General features: G+C 42.8%; 1 pseudogene; it reads left to right on the forward strand.

Moving 5' to 3' along the window:
* Positions 1-19,945, forward strand: part of LOC146198564 (adipokinetic hormone/corazonin-related peptide receptor variant I pseudogene) — a 54,206-nt pseudogene extending 34,261 nt beyond the window's left edge.
* The last annotated feature ends 231 nt before the right edge of the window (positions 19,946-20,176 follow it).

The raw sequence follows: 20,176 nt of genomic DNA on the forward strand, positions 1-20,176 counted from the left end.
GATGATGATGATAATGATGATAATCCGGGCCGCAACCGAGTGGCCCAGACTTGCGAGCATAAATAAAGCGGCTCTAGGGGCCTAACATCCGCTACAGTATGCCATGATGTCTTTTTTTCTTTCAAATAAAAAAAAATGCAGCCCTTATTTCTTATCAAGCGAAACATGCTCACTAAACAGGTGTACTAGAGGGCATACTGCCTCATTTTTCTGGTAATATATCCGCTTTTCGTGCCAATTGCCAAAACATGAGAGACTAATAGCCTCCTGATAATTCCAGGCGAACAAGTTTTCTCGGACTATGGGACGAAAATTAGAATTTCTTCCGCCTCAAGATATAAATGTTATACGTGTGTATTAATATGACAAGTCGAAGACAAATCACAATAAAAGGTCATGCCTGCAGAAACCCACGCCTCACAATGTTGGTATCAGTTCATTATTAACATGATACTCGCAGATATTAGTTCCATTAATGTCGAAAGGAATCGCACTCCCTAATTGCTGCGCACGCCTTACAGTGAAGCATCGCGGCCTACTTCAGGACGGTTGCCACGGATACCACACACAGTACACAAACATCGAAGGTAGTGACTGTCTCACCGATATAAGCTCTTCGTGGCAGGCCCACAGAATGTCTTGAAAGGGCTTAGTGAGTCATTTAGTTCGAGTACTAATAACATGGAGCGAAGCGAGTCTTCAAAGCTCTTATTGTAGAACATATTAAGAGGGAATGGGATATTAGGGACGGCATTGAAGATCTTACACAGAAATCGAGGTGAATGGGCCCGTTGGGATTAATTAAAATGCAGGTAATTCTTTAAGTATGTCTTCATACTTTGTATGTTTCTTTGATTAGGAGGCTTAATTAAAAGCTGTAGCTAATTTTAACTTGATGCCGCTAATTTATTAAAAACATTCTGCTTAACAAGCCAGACGCTTGAGAAAAACTTTCGCTTGAAATTTATGGGGATTTTTGCTTCCCATCTTTAAAAGATAAGCTACCGTCGTCCACGCAATCGGCAAGCTATCACTCGCTGATCCTACCGCTTTTCTGCCCTTTCTGCCTTTTTCAAGTTTACTGCTACTCAGTGTTGAGGCCTGCAGTGGTACATCTCAAAAAGTTGTTTCTCTCAGAGCTGCGTATGTAAACGGCAGAATTCATCTTAAATGCATCTTCTGTGCTCATCACCATGCTTACCGACTGCACCACGATTTTCAATAAATAACCTTTAACCTTCTGCAAATATTGTTTGGTATATTTATCAAATTGTGCATTGAGCAATATCCATGTGCTCGTAATCTCTGCTGTGAAATCAATTAGGCATGCGTACTGAAAAGCCCGCCGGAATTCTAAAAATTGCCATCATCATTAAGTACAGTCGCTACTGGAGTCGACTGAGTGCATACAAGTGCCACGAACCTTCGCGTTGCTCTCATTATAAATCTTGCTTAACCCTGAAATCATTTTGCTTGCGCTATGAAACACCGGCTCCGGCCTCGAGCACAACTTGAGAGTACCTTTGCAGGACCTCAAAAATTTCCGCGTAATAAAGACTAAGTATCAGTTTAGCTGCCGATTTACAAACCAATATGCGCCTGCAAGGGTTTCTGTGAACCTTTGGCATCTTAACAGCTTGTACTTCGTTTCGTGCATTATATATAAACTCATCGCTGCGATAGCAGGACTGATTTCAATTTCAATAAAAGCGTCAAGAGTGTGTTTTACGCATTTTTTTGGTGTTCTGGTTACATCTTTGGTTGTCGCTTTTATGCATTGTTCTGTCAGGTAGCACACGTGTTGAGGTGCAAAGTGCACAGCTTTCTACTAGTCAACGGCGTTTATTTAGTTACTACATTTTATTTTTAACTTTTAGATTTTGCGCTGTAATTTTCGATTTTTAAAAACCATTTCATAAGATTCCCCATTGTCGTCTTTTGTTAAAAATATCATGTCTTAACATTGATCCTTTTGTATGAGCTTGACTCGAGCATTTTTAACTAACCGTCAACAGTTCATCTCTGCTAACACACACTCTTCTTCCTTAACACCCGTGCTTTCAGGCGTACTTCAAGATACTGGGCTTGGACCTGTCCTTTTTTAATATACATTAATGACTTTTCTTGTAATATTTCTTTTCATGTCCTTCTCTTCGCTGACGACTCTATGGTTTACCTAGCAATAACAAACTCCACTGACTATCGCGTGTTACAGTGACCTTTCTCGCATACAAGACTGGCCTAACACTTGGCTCATGCCATTAAATGTCTCTAAAACTGACTACGTGCCCCTTCCTATTACAACATCCATAACATCCAGATTGCAAACTCTGAAGGTAGGAAATGCCTCGGTGCACATATTTTATGTGACCTAACAAGGACACAACAGGTTAACCAAATAATAAATCCTGTTAACAACACTCTAAATTGTATGCAGCGGAACATTTCTCTCGCTTCTCCCCTATTAAACAACCAGCGTTCTAAGCGTTTCTGCGACCTAAACTAATGTATGCTAATACTTTTTGGACCCATGCGAAAACAGTCTTACTAACGCCCTCGAATCAATTCAGCACACTGCAACCTGGTAAATTTCTCTTATTCAGCCTATTTTTCGAGTATTTCAACACCAAAATCACAAAGTAGTTTGCCCTGATAATCCTCACAACATGAAAATCTTTTTTATAATTTTTTTTCGTTACTTGCTCACGCATTTATTTCCCATTCCCGCATGTAATGTTCACAGCATACCTTTGAGGAATAAATAATGTATGTATGTATGTATGTATGTATGTATGTATGTATGTATGTATGTATGTATGTATGTATGTATGTATGTATGTATGTATGTATGTATGTATGTATGTATGTATGTATGTATGTATGTATGTATGTATGTATGTATGTATGTATGTATGTATGTATGTATGTATGTATGTATGTATGTATGTATGTATGTATGTATGTATGTATGTATGTATGTATGTATGTATGTATGTATGTATGTATGTATGTATGTATGTATGTATGTATGTATGTATGTATGTATGTATGTATGTATGTATGTATGTATGTATGTATGTATGTATGTATGTATGTAAGGACGAAAGGACAGAAAACAGCAGAAACAGCGGAATGGAATATCGGCGTGCTCTGCCTGGCCGTCACTCCCCTGCTCCCCTCGAGAAACAAAAATGAAATTCACCAAGCAGTGAAGCGATGCCTTTACACTGCAATCACAAAACTTCATGAATAGAACAAAAAAAAAGACAAATCTGTACGTTAGTAATTACAACGGTAGTGAATTGTGCAAAATGCTAGCATTACATTCATTTTTTTTGTGACCACGAAACAAAAACCTAATTTGAACTTCCTTTTCCCATAATGACTTCATTCGTTTCCTGACCGTATCATGTGCAGTATCATGTCGAAAAAAAACCTTAAAACAAGCAATTATTCTCGCATAAGTGTGTTCAATATGTTTGGTTCCTAACAAAATGACTGAACAAGGATAGCTTTTCACATTTTTCTTATTGTACCCTTAAGCGATATTAGTGATCAAGGGAAATGTAATTAATTTTTGAGCAAGAAAAGGAAATGTAGAAAGGACAGTTTGAATACTGATTTCTTTTCTAAGATGTATGCTCAAAGATACAAACCCGTTTTGATAAGTAGTGCAGCAGTGGATTCAAGCAATTGCCAGTCCAAAATGAGACCATGAAAGCACCCTAGAACTATGCATATTTAGTACTGGTGGAATGTGAAGGAATAGTTTGTGGAAACTTCTTATCAGAGATTTTGTACGGACCTCTGCATCAGCCCCACGAGCAGCTTTTATACATTCCCTATAGAGTTATTTGTGGTAAAAAGACGATGTGAAATAAAACTAGTTTGAATTTTAATGAATTGCCCTCTCGGCCATTAATTCCAGAAGCAAACAGCACAATCTGGTGGGGAACGCAAAATCAATCAGTAACAAACACAAGCACCCTATAAAGCCTCCGCGCAGCCCATATATGTTACGATATGTTACTACAAAAGCAAGATTTCTTAATTGATAATGGTGCGTCACATAACGGCATGCAGCGGGAGTTTATTCAGTACCACTAACGTGGAACAATAATATCAGGCAGCCCAATTTTACTTAAGCCTGACAGGAAACACCTCCGAAGAACTCAATATGTGTGGAAGGTTCAGAGGTCAAAGTATTCTAATGACTTTTTACTGTTTAGACTGGTAAAACTAAATTCAGAAGTCAGTCGCAATTAGCAATAAAATACATGAAAAACAAATGAAAACAAGCCATGCATTTTATCGAAAACAATTAATAGCCGAGTAATGAAAAAACAAATTAAACGCACATTCATGAGCAAAGGATAAGTATAAACCTACACAGCAAATAAATCGAGAAAGGAAGAGCGGAAGGGATGTGGAAACCTCCCTGGCTGCCAATAAACGACTTGCTTACTCAAGTAAAAGTTTAAAAAGAGGTAGTCTACGCAGCGAAAGCTTTGTGTAGTGTATGTAGCCTGCGTGATGGTCTGCGTTGTTTATAGCCTGCAGTCCAGCTGTGCGATAGTAGCTTGTTTTTGCACGAGGCTTTTCAAACCAAGGAGGTTCGAGGTGACATGTTTCAACGAAAAAAAAAAAAATGCGATAAGAAGGAAAGATTTTTTTACTCCAGCATTTCCTGCCAAAAAAAAAAGTTAGAGGGTTAAATTAGATCCACCAACCAACGCAGTATCCCGCGAAAGCATACAGACTTGTGCTGTTTATCCATATTTGAGGACTATTTGACCTAACGTTGGGAGTGAGCCCAGTCTAATCTTAGGATGGGCTAAGTCGCTTTTGAACGCCTGTGAACTAAATTTTCTAATCGCCGTACGTCAATTTTGTGAGTGCACATTTAAATGTTTAGTGTTGGTCATGTCCTATATCCCAATCATATCTCACCTTTAGCGGAACTTAAGAGGGCAATGTTTTAGCGATCTGTTTGTATCAGTTGTCCGCGCAAGGAAGGTAATGAAGGCGGCGACATGTAATGCACAGGACGAGCGAGTGGTAGTAAAACATGCTAGGTTATCGGCTGCCGCGATGGCTACGTAGTGCCGTACTCTCTGCCCACGAGAAATGTCTAGGCCTGAAACAACTCCGCTCCCAAGACTTTTTTTTCATGCAAAGCATTTCTTGCCTCATGTTCGGTGTGACCAGAAAGTATGGCCAGAAAATATATCTTGCACTGACGCACAAGAAAAACAACTTTTTCACCGCCAGGAATCGAACCACCACCTGAGCAAGTCTGCTTCTTTGGTCCAGACACGTGATCACTACAGAATCGCCAAATGTTTTATCTTGATTACACTTGAGCCTTTAGGGTATAATATAACAAAACACTACAGTACAATGCAGTATGCAATGCACTTCCAGAATGCAATATAACACAGTAAAATACAAAGCAATATGACACAATACATGTATAATACATTGCAATAAATACATGCAATGATTTAACTCACCTATAGCCCTATAGTACGATTCGGCTCATTCAATTAAGCATTCATAACAATATTGAGGAGATCATAGAGGCGCACCTCTCCAGCCAACAACGTTGACTCCGCTCAACATCTACAGGCACTCATCTATTGCGCTCAATGGGCTACAATACCCCTGATCCCACACCTCATCCCTCCGCATCTGCGGAGCCTCCTCGAGCTCAAACTCCTCCCACGAAATATGGATCCCGAACACCACAAAGGCCATCGCGCAGCCCGTGCCTCATATTTTTCCAAACAGTACTCTACACGCCAGGACACCATCTACACGGATGCTTCGCACAATCCAGACATTCCTCACGTCTGCATTGCTGTATTCACGGACATTCGCCGCTCAACATTCAATGCCGCCTCCATCCACTGCACTAGCATCGCCGAGGCCGAATGCTTGGCTATTACATTCGCAATTGCACACATCAGTCAGATGCAGGCTCAGCACCGCCCAGTATGCAGAGACTCTCAAACAGCATACAGATACCTACTTCGAGGAACCCTCCCACACTCATCTGCTAAAATATTATCTACTCTACCTACCCCTCCCGATCCCATTACCATCACATGCGTTCCTGGGCACGAGGATCCTCGGAAATGAGCGCGCTCATGCGTCTGCCCGAGAACTAAGCTTCCGGGCGCCGGTGGATGTCCTCCCCAAAACTTCATTATACGCCCCCATCGAACCCCTTGACTGCATACAATTGTTCACTACTATAGTCGTTGCCGTGCCACGTACCCGCCACCACATCACACGCTTTCTCACATCGACAGCACGTACTGGCGGCAACTCCAGACGCATTCGTTTCCATCTCCTCAATTTGCCTACATATTTCACCCCACGCACTTCCCACCATACAGCACCACATGCAACGCCACCCCACCCACCCTCTACCATTACTTATGGGAAAGCCCACGTCCCATCCGCGTTCCTTCCGCCAAACACCTCACTACCTCCTCCTGGGAGGCTGCCCTTCCAGCCACGCAACTTGCAGATCAGTTGCGGCTGGTCGAGCGGGCTAAGCTAGACGGAACAGACAGAGGGCTCCTGGACTAAGAGGTCCTCCTGGGAGTGTTTACATTTTTTTTTAAATAAAGTTTTTTCCTCTTCCTCCTAAGTGGTAATGTGTAATGTAACATTTTTATTTGCTTGAGTTTTTCAAACAGGACCGCAGTTTCTTCGCTACAGTCTCTGTCGATCAGGGCTTCATGGATTTGTGTAACGCTCTCTCTTGACAAAATATTCATGTAGAGATCGGGCTACACGGTCGCAGTGCCGGAAAGCCATTACACTGTGCCACACTGCATGCAAAGACTATCGCCGAAGCTGACCTCTCCTCGTGGAATACAATCTCACGCTGTGCTGTAAAAATCATCGTCTTTATCAAGTTCCACATTCAAAACGCTTTCGTGCTCTACAGTGAACATCATCGTTTTCATAAATTTCCATCGGCGCCGCCCGCTCACTTAACCGATAGGTAAAAAAGGCCTGTCCCCAGAAGGTTTTTCTCCTAAGCCTTGACCCGCTGTGGTAGTCGAGTGGTTAGGGCGCTCGACTAGTGTCCCCAAGGTTGCGGGTAGAATCCCGGTTGCGGCGGCCGCTGTTCGATGGAGACAGAAAGCTAAACGCTCGTGTGCTATACAATGCTAGTGCACGTTAAAAAACCCGAGGTGGTAAAAAATTTCCGGAGTCGTCCACTACGGCGTCTCTCATAGCCGGAATCACTTTGGGACTCTGCAGAGGCTTCGCACAATATATGTGGTAGGAAGCTGGTAGCCTCATTAAGGAGGATCTTTGTGGCAGTAATGCTGTGAAGGCGCACTCAGTACCTGGTCATTTGGAGGCATATAGGAGAGGCCTCCGCATTACTAGGAATCTAGTTTAGTTGATGAATAGTACGATTATAACTAGCACTCTCGGCACTAAATCACACTTCCTAGGAGTCATTGTAATGCGCCCGAATATGCGATTTGCATTCTGCAAGGAACCAAAAGTTATAATCTCTTATTCTTTAACTGGAGGAAGAGGATGGGAGGGGGCACCTTCAGCCACCATGCTTTGCGTCCCTTTTGTCATGAAATGGCATTTTTGCAACACTGCAAGCTTATCCCACTCTTTTTTTTTGTTGCTAAACGTAAGCATGATTATTTAAAGGCTGCCCAGTGCAGAAAGCAAACATTTAAGACCACTAGCTTGCATAATTCTGCATTCTCTCATACATTAAGGCGAAACGCACGTCCAGAATACGAAACACCTGCCGCCGAGGCACTGTCATTAATGAAATCGTTAGAGAGGCCTCAAATTGTATGCACTGAAAATAATACATTTTGTAATCTTGTATCTGCCCGGCCCTTAGAGGATCGCGATCGTTATACACAGAGGCAAAAACACGGGATTCGCCGCACAATATCTGTTTAGCTTTAAATTGCACCGCCATCATATTCAACGCGTCAATCACGCCGACTGCGATGAAAGCGCCCGAAAGCAAGATGTTGAAACGAAATAAAAGCGTTTGTAATGCATGGAGGAAAGGGCTGAAAATGATCCCTCATTACACTCGGAACTAGAGCTCAGCGATCACGAATGACTGTCCTTGCATTTCAGTGCAATAAGCACGTAAAGAAGCATTCTGATGCCAGTAATGATGCGAAGGCATTCTCGGGAAATATGCGGCACGTGAACTTAGCAAGGCGTTTTTTTTTCTCGGGAGCATGCGGTTTTTTGTCATTGCTTAATTGCGTCTCGTGGGATGGCGCTGTTACGATCGATGGAAGACACAGCTGCGAGTTCATCGAAGCAATGGCCGAAAGAAGAAATATAGAATAATGTATTCTTGAAGTTCTTGCAAAAAGAATTCGTAATGAGATTAGTATTTGTCGCGGAATATATATTGTTGCTGGAAAGCGCATTGTTCCTCCAATCCAAACGGGGAATCTTCAAATCAAAGGCCAGGAGTTCTCCGCTAAAGTTTCAAACCTATTTTACCAACCAAAGTATGAAAAATGATTATTTGACAGGCGAAACTTTTACGTCATTGATATATAAACTACATATATGGGTTGACACCGTGGGTAATGAATATTATTGCTTCTGCGCCGGTAGTGATCGCAACGGCGCGACGCACAGGCCTCTGCACGTCTTAACCGGTAACTAACAAGAATAGTTGAATTAAAGACAAATATATGTTTCTTTGAATTAGAATTTAAATACAAATGTAGGAATTTGACTGAGCCCAGAGGGTGTGGCAAGCACAGTGTGCAATCAATAAACGCTTCAGTCAAGAGTATTCAATGAAAAACGAGGGCTTTCAGTAAACCGCGCTTCATGAGCATATATTTTCTTCGCTTTCTTTTTTTCAATAGTTTTGCTCGAGAGGAATGAAATCAACGATAGGGTTTGAACTGGAGTAAATAGGCATCAATGAAATGCGTTCGTTTGAGCTCGAGAGATGTTTCGTTTCATATCGGGGAGTGAAAGTGGAAAGAGAGAAAGAGGAGCCGTAGTGGAGGGCTACGGAGTAATTTCGACCACCTGGGGATCTTTAACGTGCGCTGACATCGCACAGCACAGGCGAAACGAAGTGGCGTCCGTGTGCTGTGCGATGTCAGCGCACGTTAAAGATCCCCAGGTGGTCGAAATTACTCCGTAGCCCTCCACTACGGCTCCTCTTTCTGTCTTTCCACTTTCATTCCCACCTTCCTCCCTTCCCTTACGGCGCGGTTCGGGTGTCCACAGAGCAAGTGTGACAGTTACTGCGCCTTTCCCTTCCTGTGAACCAATTTAATATACCTGCCGGCACGAGCCTGGCAGAAATAGTCGCATATCAACAAAACTCTTCGAAGCGCTTTCTGCCAATCGCTCAAATAGTTTTTCGTACAAAAGCAAATAATAGCGTTGTCATCGAGTAAAATTGCATTGATACCAAATTTCGATGCAAGTAATTGCAACTCGCAGAAAGCCGCTGCTTACAGATAATCACGAGGGATTTTAGCGACTAAACTAATGAAAGGCGAAAACTTGAGAAGTCTCATCTTGTCTAGCGTTCCTGTCATCTGTATTTCCACACTCGATCACGCGCCAAGGAACGCCACGTGACAGGAGCGATGGCGTACCATCCAAGCGCACACCTGGAGAAAGTGGGACTGATACTGCGCCTTTACTCCGGAAGTCTCATCTTGTATAGCGTTCCTGCCATTTGCGATCCCACACTTGAACGCGCGCCAAGCAAAGCCACGCGACAGCCGCCGCAAAAGCGGGACACATTTTGTCCATGACAGTATGAGCCATTCAAGGCTTTTGCCTTAATTACAAATTACGAGCGTTCATGATGGAAAATTGCTCAAAAGGTACACAAAGGACGGAAGGACGACACGGACGAGCGCTATTTTCCCTCATGAACGTTCACCAACTCGCCCAACTTTCGGCATTAAATTACGAGGGACTTTAGCGACTAAAGTAGTGAAAGGCGAAAGCCTGAGGTCTCTTCTTTTTTAGCGCCCCGCGCCGAACTGTCTGTCCTCAAGAAATTTTAAACCTTTCGTGACAGCCGAAGTCTGGTTGTTGCGAGTTTTACCATTATTGTGGATCTTTTTTGAATTGATGTGAACTCAAAACAGGCAATAAAAAAAAAAAAAGTCCGGGTGGCGCAGTGGTTAGGGCGCTCGACCACTGTGCCCAAGGACGCGGGATCGAATCCCGGTCTCGGAGGCCGCTTTTCGATGGAGGCGAAAAGCAAGGCGCCCGTGTGCTGTGCGTTGTCATCGCGCGTTAAAGAACCCCAGGTGGTCGAAATATAGAAAATATATTCGTTTCAGTCACGAAATAGTAAATGTATTGAATATGCAAGAAATTAAATAAAGACTTAAGGCAGCTTTATCACAATTTTTCAGCCGTAACGGTGCTGCCACTATTTTTAAATTTTTTTTTTCATGCTTGATGATATTCTCTGTAGAAGTCGTGTTGCGTTCCTCGTACTGTAATAAATTTCAGTCGTGTGAAAACATTCGTAAGCCGTAAAGCCACACACGTGTTCCTAGCAGCCAGTGCAGAGAGAGTCTCATCGAGCAAAGTTAGTTTTAGTCCCATTATTTTTATTGGGCGCTCACTTTTATTGCTAAAGATGCAGCGGTTTGCGGATGTAAACACACTATCCTCTAGCGCTTCCTGCGCTGTAAGCGAAGGAAAGTTTTGAAACTTCGCGTCTAGACTGCAGCGACAATTAGAACTCTAATCCTCTCGCCGTGCGACAAGCAGAACTCGGCGCAAATGAGGGAGTAAGTACGGTAGTTCCAGGCCTTGAGGCGGCTCATCCCAAACGTCCAGGCAATACGCGTTGGTGGAAGCAACAATCACAGCTGTACCGCTTCCGAAGTAGACGTGGCCTCTAGCTTCCAGGCCACATGCTCTATTTAAATGTGCTATTTTGTGTGTTTCAGAGGCATTCCTGGTGACTGCTTTCTTAGAAGTAACCTAATGAACCTGTCACACACTTCACGTGGTTAAGGTAGCGAGTACTTACTGACGTGCTTCGAAAGTAGTAAACACCTCTAACTTCCAGGCCACAATCCTTATTTAACTTTGACATTTTATGTGTTTCAGAGGCATTCCTTGTGATTGTTTTTGTAGAAGTAACCTAATGAACCTCACACACATTTCACGTGGTTAAGGTAGCGATTACTTACTGAAATGCCTCGAAAGTAGTAAACTAGTGCTTTTCACGGAGAGTTGTGAGGTGTTTACCTCAGTGATATTTTGTTCGACTTAGAGGAAATATTGATGAGAGCAGCCTCCGATTAGGAAGAACTAAACTGAAATGCGTTTTTTTTTTTTTTGCTTTGGAGTACTCTACGAACTTGTTATTTCCCCTTTCTTTCGGGCGCCTGAACTAACCTGGATGTTTTAATATACTCGCGCAATTAACTGTTCTTTAATGCGGACTGACCTGACTTGTCTAACTTTAAAAGGGCAGAACATAAACATTGTTTTGTCAGAACGAACAGATGTATTTACGGTTAGGGTTTTTTTCGAATAATCGTCAGCCCATCGCAAAAAATAATAATCAATGAAATGCAGGCAACTTAATAATAAGTTTGAAAAAATATAACACAGATTCTTGTAATTGCTAACCATAAGAAAGTGTCGCATTTTTACCCCGTGAATCGGCTCTAGAATGGCCAGCGCGAACTTATGGTCTTCGTCTTTTTGATGCAGAGATGAGAGCGCGCTTTCTTGAGTGTGTTTTTCAAAACCTGAGAGGTAGGTTTATGTAATAAGTACTCAAAAATTTCTAGGCCCGTAACAGAACGCCAAGATTTTTCTTTAATACAGCTTGCGCAGCCAGACATTCTTGTGAAAGCGCATTAGGGGTTGAAATAGCGCAATATTAGCTACTCGTAACCAATATTTGTTTTTAAAGGCACCTGAAAAATCGCATTTAAACAGTTCCAGATCACCGGAAAAAGTTCTCGCCCCCTGCCTCCCCTCTGTACCCCAAGGAGTGGCGCCTGCTGGTCAGTTGGAAGCATCTGGTTATAACATGATCACCGATGAGGCATTAAAGGTTTTTGCCTTAATATGCACCAGTGTTGTCAGCAGGACCTGTCGGCAGAAGTTGTCGGGAAGGAGATAGTTAAAATAAATAAATAAACCTTGTCTCCACAGGGAATCGAACCTTCATCCCTTAGATCTCCTGCCGAGCGTTTCACCAACTGCCGGATTATGAAACGTTCATCATAATTCCCCTTGTCTACACTGAGGATATCGGGATTCTGCGAGTGACAGATATTGCCCCTTTAATTTCCTCTAAACTAATTATAAAACGCCTGTGAACTTTGATGCGTTCATTGGAATGCTGTTCTACAAGGGGTGTGCTATGTGCCTTCACTACAGGTCATAATGATACCAGGCGATTCATTAATAGACGAAGCTGACCCCGCCGGGCGTCCGATCCAGGCATCCGTGCGGCGCCTTTCATTTGGTACTTCCTCGAACGCCCAGGCATAGACCTAGTATCTACCCGGTCCTTTCTCTCTATCGCTCACATCTTTCATTTCCTCTACCCATTCCTTGCTATCCCTTTATTTCCGTCTCCCCAGTTCAGGTGCTTCAGATATGAGATAGTATATACCGGGACTGGTAAATATCTTTCCCCCCTTTTGTATATATAACAAAACATTTTAGATATCTAGAAGGCGTTAATACAGCAGTGACATTTCAAATTGATTCCGAGGACAGAAAAGGCGCAGTATCTGACACAATTCTCCTCGGACACATGCACCACATCGTAGATGAAAGGAAGAAGGTGGGAGTGAAAGAAGAGAGGGAGGTAATGGCATTGGACCACTAATGGCCCTTTAGTGGTCCAATGTTCCCTTTAGAATCTTTTTAGCCGGACACCTGCACAACACTACACATGTCCATTCCCCGAATACATGGATTTCAGACATGCTCGTCATTATGAATTGAATTTTCTCTGTGACTAGTACTAAAATGCATCTAATAGTATCAGAGTGTAATAGAGGCATCACTTTTGTCTTCTGCAAACAGTGCCTACTTCTAGAAAGTACAGATCATTTCGGAGTACTGACAAGCATAGCTATTAGGAGACGTTTATGAGACGAAAGAAGAAAAACTGGAAGATTCAGCAAGGCCTTTGAGCTGTTCTGGGCTAATTTATCAAGCTTTTGTTTTGCGATTAAGGGTGAACACAAACAACGACAAAAGGCGGCGGGAGTGATGTCGACCTCTTTCCTAATCGATCGATCGATCGATCGATCGATCGATCGATCAATCAATCAATCAATCAATCAATCAATCAATCAATCAATCAATCAATCAATCAATCAATCAATCAATCAATCAATCAATCAATCATTATTCATTGTGCGCAGGAACAACCATGTGGTATTTGTGCTGCAGCACAAATGAAAAAAGAATGAAAAAATAAGAATGCGCACACAAATTTTACACACACAGATAGAAGACAAAAGAAGAAATAAATAACACATAAAACTGAGACAAAACGTGTCACGGAAAGAAAAAAATTAATGAGTAGCATGTCTTATATACGCAGTGAGAGAATTGTTGAGCACTTCACGAAAGAAAAAACGATAAATAGAGAGAAAACAGCAACAGCAAATAACTGACATTGATTATAGTAATACAGAAATGTACATAAAATAAACAACCATTATAGGCGCAACAAGTGCGTGGTTCTTAAAACACAGACTAAAAACACAAGAAAATAAAATAAAGAAATAGAATTGAACGCGGGGCAGCAAGATTCGAATATAAAGTTTAAAGTTAAAATGTAAATTCTATTTCTTTATTTTATTTTTTTCTATTTCTTTATTTTCTTGTATTTTTATTCTGTGTTTTAGGAACCACGCACTTAAAGAAATAGAATTGAACGCGAGGCAGCAAGATTCGAATATAAAGTTTAAAGTTAAAATGTAAATAAGAGCCCCGCCGGGGTGGTGCAGTGGTAAGATGCCCGACTACTGTGCCGGAGTACCCGGGTTCGAACCCGACCTCGGCGGCTGCGTTTCGATGGAGGCGAAACAAAGAGGCGTCCGTGTGCTGTGCGATGTCAGCGCACGTTAAAAATCCCCAGGTGGTCGAAATTACTCCGTAGCCCTCCACTACGACTCCTCTTTCTCTCTTTCCACTTTCACTCCCACCTTCCTCCCTTCCCTTACGGCGCGGTTGCGGTGTCCGCAGAAAACAAGTGAGACAGTTACCTCGCCTTTCCCTTCCTATAAATAAATCAGTTTAAATCAGTTTAATGTAAATAAGAAACAGATAAAAAGCAGTTGAAGATACCGACAGCACTGAACAGGAGAAAAAGCAAAAAGTGAAGTACATACAATATTTCAGGCTAGAAAGTGGGAGTTATATGTGATAAAGTACTATATAGAATACAATGCTACAAACATCCAATATAAATGAACAGAGCGAGTTTTCGAAGATACATAGGTGAGGACAAAAAGAGTTAAATAACCACTGCATTCTATCCAGAGGGGAATGGGAATGAAGAGACGGATAAACTTGAAATGGTGGGAATTCCCTCATGCTCTTTCGCGGAACGCGCCGTAAGATTTTCTCTAAGAGCTGAGGGCACATAATGTGTTCATGAAGTAGTTTGTACAGAAAAATGATATCAACTCTGACACGACGGCAGTGAAGAGAAGAAAGATTCAGTTGGGTGCTCCTGGTAGAGCGAGAGAAGGAAGTTGTGCAAGGAAAGCGATATCGAAATATCCGTAATTTTTTTTTTGTACTCTGTCAACCTTGTCCAAGTTCCATTCGCAAGTGCCATTCCGAACAGCCGACGTGCACTCTAAGAGCGGCAAGCATATGAACAGGTACAGTTTTAAGAACGAAAGTGGAGTACGGAACGCTCTCGAAAATTAAGTCTGCAAACGAATCCGAGTGTGCGCATGGCCCGCTGAGCAATGCGCTTAGTATGCGAGGAGCAGCTGAGGGTGCGGTCAAAAAGCACACAAAGGTCATTAATTTCATCAACCTGTCCAACAGCACAGAATTCACAGAATAATGGTAGAGAAAACTGTGTGTATTACGAGTAAGTAAGACAACCCTAGTTTTGGAAGAATTGAGAGTTAATAAGTAATTCTTCGCACATCAGTCAGAAAAAGCAGATATGTCCGATTGCAACAACAAGCAATCTTGAACAGAATATATTACCTCGAATATTATTTTGAATAATAATAATAATAATAATAATAATAATAATAATAATAATAATAATAATAATAATAATAATAATAATAATAATAATAATAATAATAATAATAATAATAATAATAATAATAATAATAATAATAATAATAATAATCAATCGATCTTTATTTAATATGCGCAGGAACAACCATGTGGTCTTCGTGCTGCAGCACAAAAAAAATGCACACAAGTTTGAAATGCGCATATCAAACAACACATGAAATGTAAAGAGAAGAAAATGGTCACTGAGAGAAAGAAATCAATGAGTAGCGTTGTCTTGTATACAGAGTGAGAGTATTGTAGAGCACGTCACGAAAAAAAGATAACTATAGATAGAGAGAAAAAAAAAATATCTGTCCTTGACTATTGTAATATAGAAATATAAATAAACTAAACAACCACTCGAGGCGCAACAACTGCGTGGTATCTAAAACACAGGCTAGAAATACAGGGAAATACAATAAAGAAATAGAGTTGAACGCGGGACAGTAAGATTCAAATATAAAGTTTCACCGACCTTCAGGAGGCATTACTTCTGTTAGCGCGTCGCTGGGTTCATTGCTATCACTGCTAGTTTGACTAATAACTATTCGACAGTGGTTTTACGGGCGGGATGCTTGTTGTGGTTTGAATGTAAGGCGGAAAGAGTCGACTATTCTGGACAGCCTTCTGCTCCATCCTGGCGATTGTGCTGCTCACAGAAATGAGAGAGCCCTGATATAGGCAATGAATGCCCCCCGAAAGACGACCAACAGAGAGTATGCACCTACGTCACAGAAGCCACCATTTTGTGGTGCACATATATGTGGTGCCTTATCGGAGCCAGCTGCGGTTTTCACTGCAAAGAAAAATAAGAAAATGGCGACCGCGACGACACATGGATAATTCGTCACTAATGCAGCGGGCTATGGCTTTGTCGCGGTAGTCTCACGGGGAAGACACTCAAAATTTAAAAAGGCTGTAGTTGATTCGTCGTCTCGGGATGAGTCACGTGCATGCATCTGCCTGCCCGTGGCTACATACTTTTGGTGTGCTATTCCAAGCCACTTTCACAGTGCACGGAAGCGTTTTGAGATCGATTGTTTACTTTCCGCAAGGAAAGGATACCCCGAAAAGGGGTTTGCACTCCTCCGGTGCCATTCGGAGTGCCCGGGTACTGTTGGCCTTGTCGAATACCTAAGTAAATTTAGTTATGTGAAAAGATCCTCCGGTGGCATTTGGAGTGCACGGGTACTGTTGGCCTTGGCGAAGAACTAAGTAAATTTAGTTATGTGAAAAGACTTTCTCATGAGGCGACCATAATATACTCTGCAAAACACTGCAAAACATTCATTTGGGCTCGCTTAAATAAAAACAATGATAACATGTTTGGTAGGGCCAACGATGACATGCATGACAAATTAACAATGGTCATTGGTGGTACGGCCATTCTCTGCGGGTTAGCAATAGAAAAAAAAAAAGCCAATCCAAAGGGCAGGGAACTTCGCTCTGTGGTGAGACCGTTGTAACCTGGAGATGCTCCAGGCTCCGAAGGTGAACATCTCACTAATGAAACATAGCAGCAGTTATCAACGACATAAGCCGTATGGATAGCGACATAACGAACGATATAGGGCAATCTCAAATAATACGTGTGGTGACCACTTTGTACCGGAGGCTCCCTGGAGGTTATTGAAAAATTGTCTATCTATCTGTATTCAGATTATATCTATAGTTAATTGCCTTTGTACGCTCATTCTTGTGTCTCAAACGCTGTCTCTTGCCACTTCAAACAAAGGTCCCTCTCATAATGCGCAGGCGGTGATCTTCCGCGTGATGGAGCATCCTGCGATGCCAGGCTTCCGCCAATGCGTGACGTTCGCCTTCTTTGCGGTGCCATGGCACGAGAAGGCCTACAACCTGTTCTGCCTGCTCGCTCTTTACGGGATCCCGCTTGTGGCCATTGTTGTGTGCTACTGCCGCATCCTCTGGGAAATCCACAAGCAGTCCAAGGAGTCACATGGTAAGTTCTCTATTGCGACTTGCATGTCCGCTATCACATTTTTGAATTCGCTCTTAGTCATTTTCACTTGCCGGTGTTGAGCCATAACTCCCTGAGTTGGCTGAATTCGCCTTAGTTAAGCTGTTCTTAAAGAGGCAAATGTTTTCGGGTGCAGCTCTCATTACTAGTGGTTAAATGTAGCGAAAGCTTGCATCTACGCTCTTGATGCAACAAAATCAAAAGCACCTAACCGTGGAGCCTAGGCTGAGTCTTCCTACAGAGAAACGTCTGCACGAGCCTTAAAATTGCCTTTCACAAATACATGCTGTTGACATCGCAACAGGATACGTTCGGTAACGCTTATAGCGCATAGAATTCTTTAATTATGCCATAAGGCAGATATTCTAATCCCGATAATGTGAACCTTGCAGAAAATCTACGCTTAAAACCTGTGGCGCATTTATGTAATTCCATCGCTTTTAAAGCAGCTAACAAGCTCCAAATTTGACTGCGTGGAGAAAAAAGGTAGAAGTAAATACGGTCTGGCATCTGTCAGCTGCAGTAACGTCGCCTAAACTGTTTAACGGCTTAGGTGGAAGAACAAACAAAGCAAATGCGCATCATCAATATTGACGCTGGCGAGTCAACGGCAGGCTGTCGACAGAACGCGAGACCAGGTTACTTGCGAGGAGTCACCGAAAGTTTAGCGCATATTCAGAGCCAGACCCATGTCTTTTCTTGTGCACGTATATTGTGCACGCACAGCGGCAGAAAGTTATATTTTTGTTTAAGATTGTGCTTCAGTGCCTAGTCCAGGCCCGGTATTGCGTCTTTTTCTTTCTCCTGTCATTAGATTTAGACAGCAAAAAAGTTTCACACATCGTTTGTATTACTGCTCGAACGAAATTTCGCTCTCTTTGGCGCAAATTTACACTGAAAATTTTCTATTCTGGTGTGCATGAGGCAGTAGTCTCATTCTCGTCATCGGTAGCCTAATGAATGTTCAGAAAATCCTCCTCAGTAAAGGCCCTGAACCATGTAAAAATTACTCATTTATTTTAAGCCCCTATTACCGCTCATTACCTCCCTTTATAAAAACTTACGGCTTTCTGTAAATAAAAAGCACCCCTTGATTATAGCGAGCTATCACAATGTATTAACGGACCGGATGTATGTAGTACATGATTCAAAGACACTATGCAAAATGGATGTTCTTGGGTGTATCTCATTATTTTACCAAGAAAGAGGAGAACGTGTTGGCACACCATCTGGATAGCCCGAACTTAAAGCAGCGCTCTGAAAAAAAGAAAAAAAAAAACATCGCGTGTCCTCGTTTTCTCCTGACGCAGCGGACCAGCTGATTACGCCGGAGCAGCAACAAGCAGGCCGCCTGCGCTTGCGTCGCTCCGACGTCCGTCACATTACCCGCGCTCGGAACCGGACGCTTCGGCTGACAATCATCATCGTGCTCGCGTTCTTCCTGTGCTGGACGCCGTATGTGATTATGGTGCTGTGGTACCAGATCGACCCGGAGAGTGCCAGCAACGTAGATAGCTACCTGCAGTCTTCACTCTTTATGTTCGCTGTATCCAACTCGTGCGTGAATCCTCTTGTGTACGGCAGCTTCACGTCGAGCTTCCGCAAGGCCTGTTGTCGGCAGTCGTGCTTCTGGAGACAGAAGACGCGTCGCGCCCAGTGCACGCTCTCAAGGAAGCCCTCGAAGCATACGGTGAACTCGTGGGTGCCCACCACGCCAGTCCACAGGGTTGAGTTTACCCGTGACTGCTGCTCCATGTGCTCTTCGGACGGCCACGAAGGGCGCTCCATCCTGGAGAACCATGACTCGAGTGGCTGTCACACGCAGATGGAAGTGAGGCACACTTCGGTGACGGTGTGTCGCTCCTCCATCAATGGTCACGCCCCCAAGCTCGCCGCGCAAAGCATATGAGAGAGAACGTAGACGAGAAAAAGAAGGTGGCTAGTTCTACCCTAGACTGCCGCCCGTGCTTTAACACATACCTATGTGAAGGGAAACAGTGTTCCAGCGACTGCTGGATTCTCTGGTGCTTTCTATGGTGAAGCTTCTCATTGTTTTGTAAAAATAGCCAGATATAAAGTTCATGTACTCCTATACTGAGGTGTCGAGACATTTCAGGCTGTAAGCCAGTCCCGCTCTGAAAAGCGAAAGTCCAGAATGTTTCATAAGCACGCAATTATGTGTGCCAAATACGAGCGCTTGCGTTATAACGCATTCTAGCGGGAAAACGCTTCAACGTGAACTGAAAACAGCGGCGAGAGCCTATGCTAGTACGTTGTTTCCAGGAATAATCGCTAGATGCAGAACAAAGAGAGAGGTAAACCATCCCATGTCCAAACGTTGTTTTTTGCTGCCGCAGGTTCCTGCTTGACATGATTCGTTCAGACGGCTGCGCTAATGAAATCATGTCAGGATGCCTAAACCCGATTTACGCCCGCCAAACGTAAAGTCGAGTGCCTGTTGTTGAGTCGAAGGTAGAATATATGAACGAATATTTTTCCGTGCTAAGAAAATGAAATAGCTGTGTACTTGACCCTTGTCATAGCTTAAGGTTTCACGCTAAAATGAAATAAAAAGCTGCAATACTTTTATCAAGATTGTTAAAGAAGGATGACTGGCTATACTAAAGCTGCCACCGAAGTCACAATTACCGCTTCGTGCTCACGAAACTGTTAATTCGTCGCTGGTCAACTGCTAAGCGTTGAGCATGGCATACTCAACAGTTATAGCCTAAGCAAGCGGAATAATACCTACCGACCAACTGCCGAAGCAACTCTGATGGTGAGATCTACACGATTGGCGTAGCAATGTCCAAAGTGCGTCCTTCGTGCTGTGTACCAATAGATTGTCGCAGGCAGCGCCTAGAAACTTTTGCTCTG

Source organism: Amblyomma maculatum, chromosome 2, assembly GCF_055883805.1.
Source record: "Amblyomma maculatum isolate TAMU_Amacu chromosome 2, ASM5588380v1, whole genome shotgun sequence".
Lineage (NCBI taxonomy): Eukaryota > Metazoa > Arthropoda > Arachnida > Ixodida > Ixodidae > Amblyomma > Amblyomma maculatum.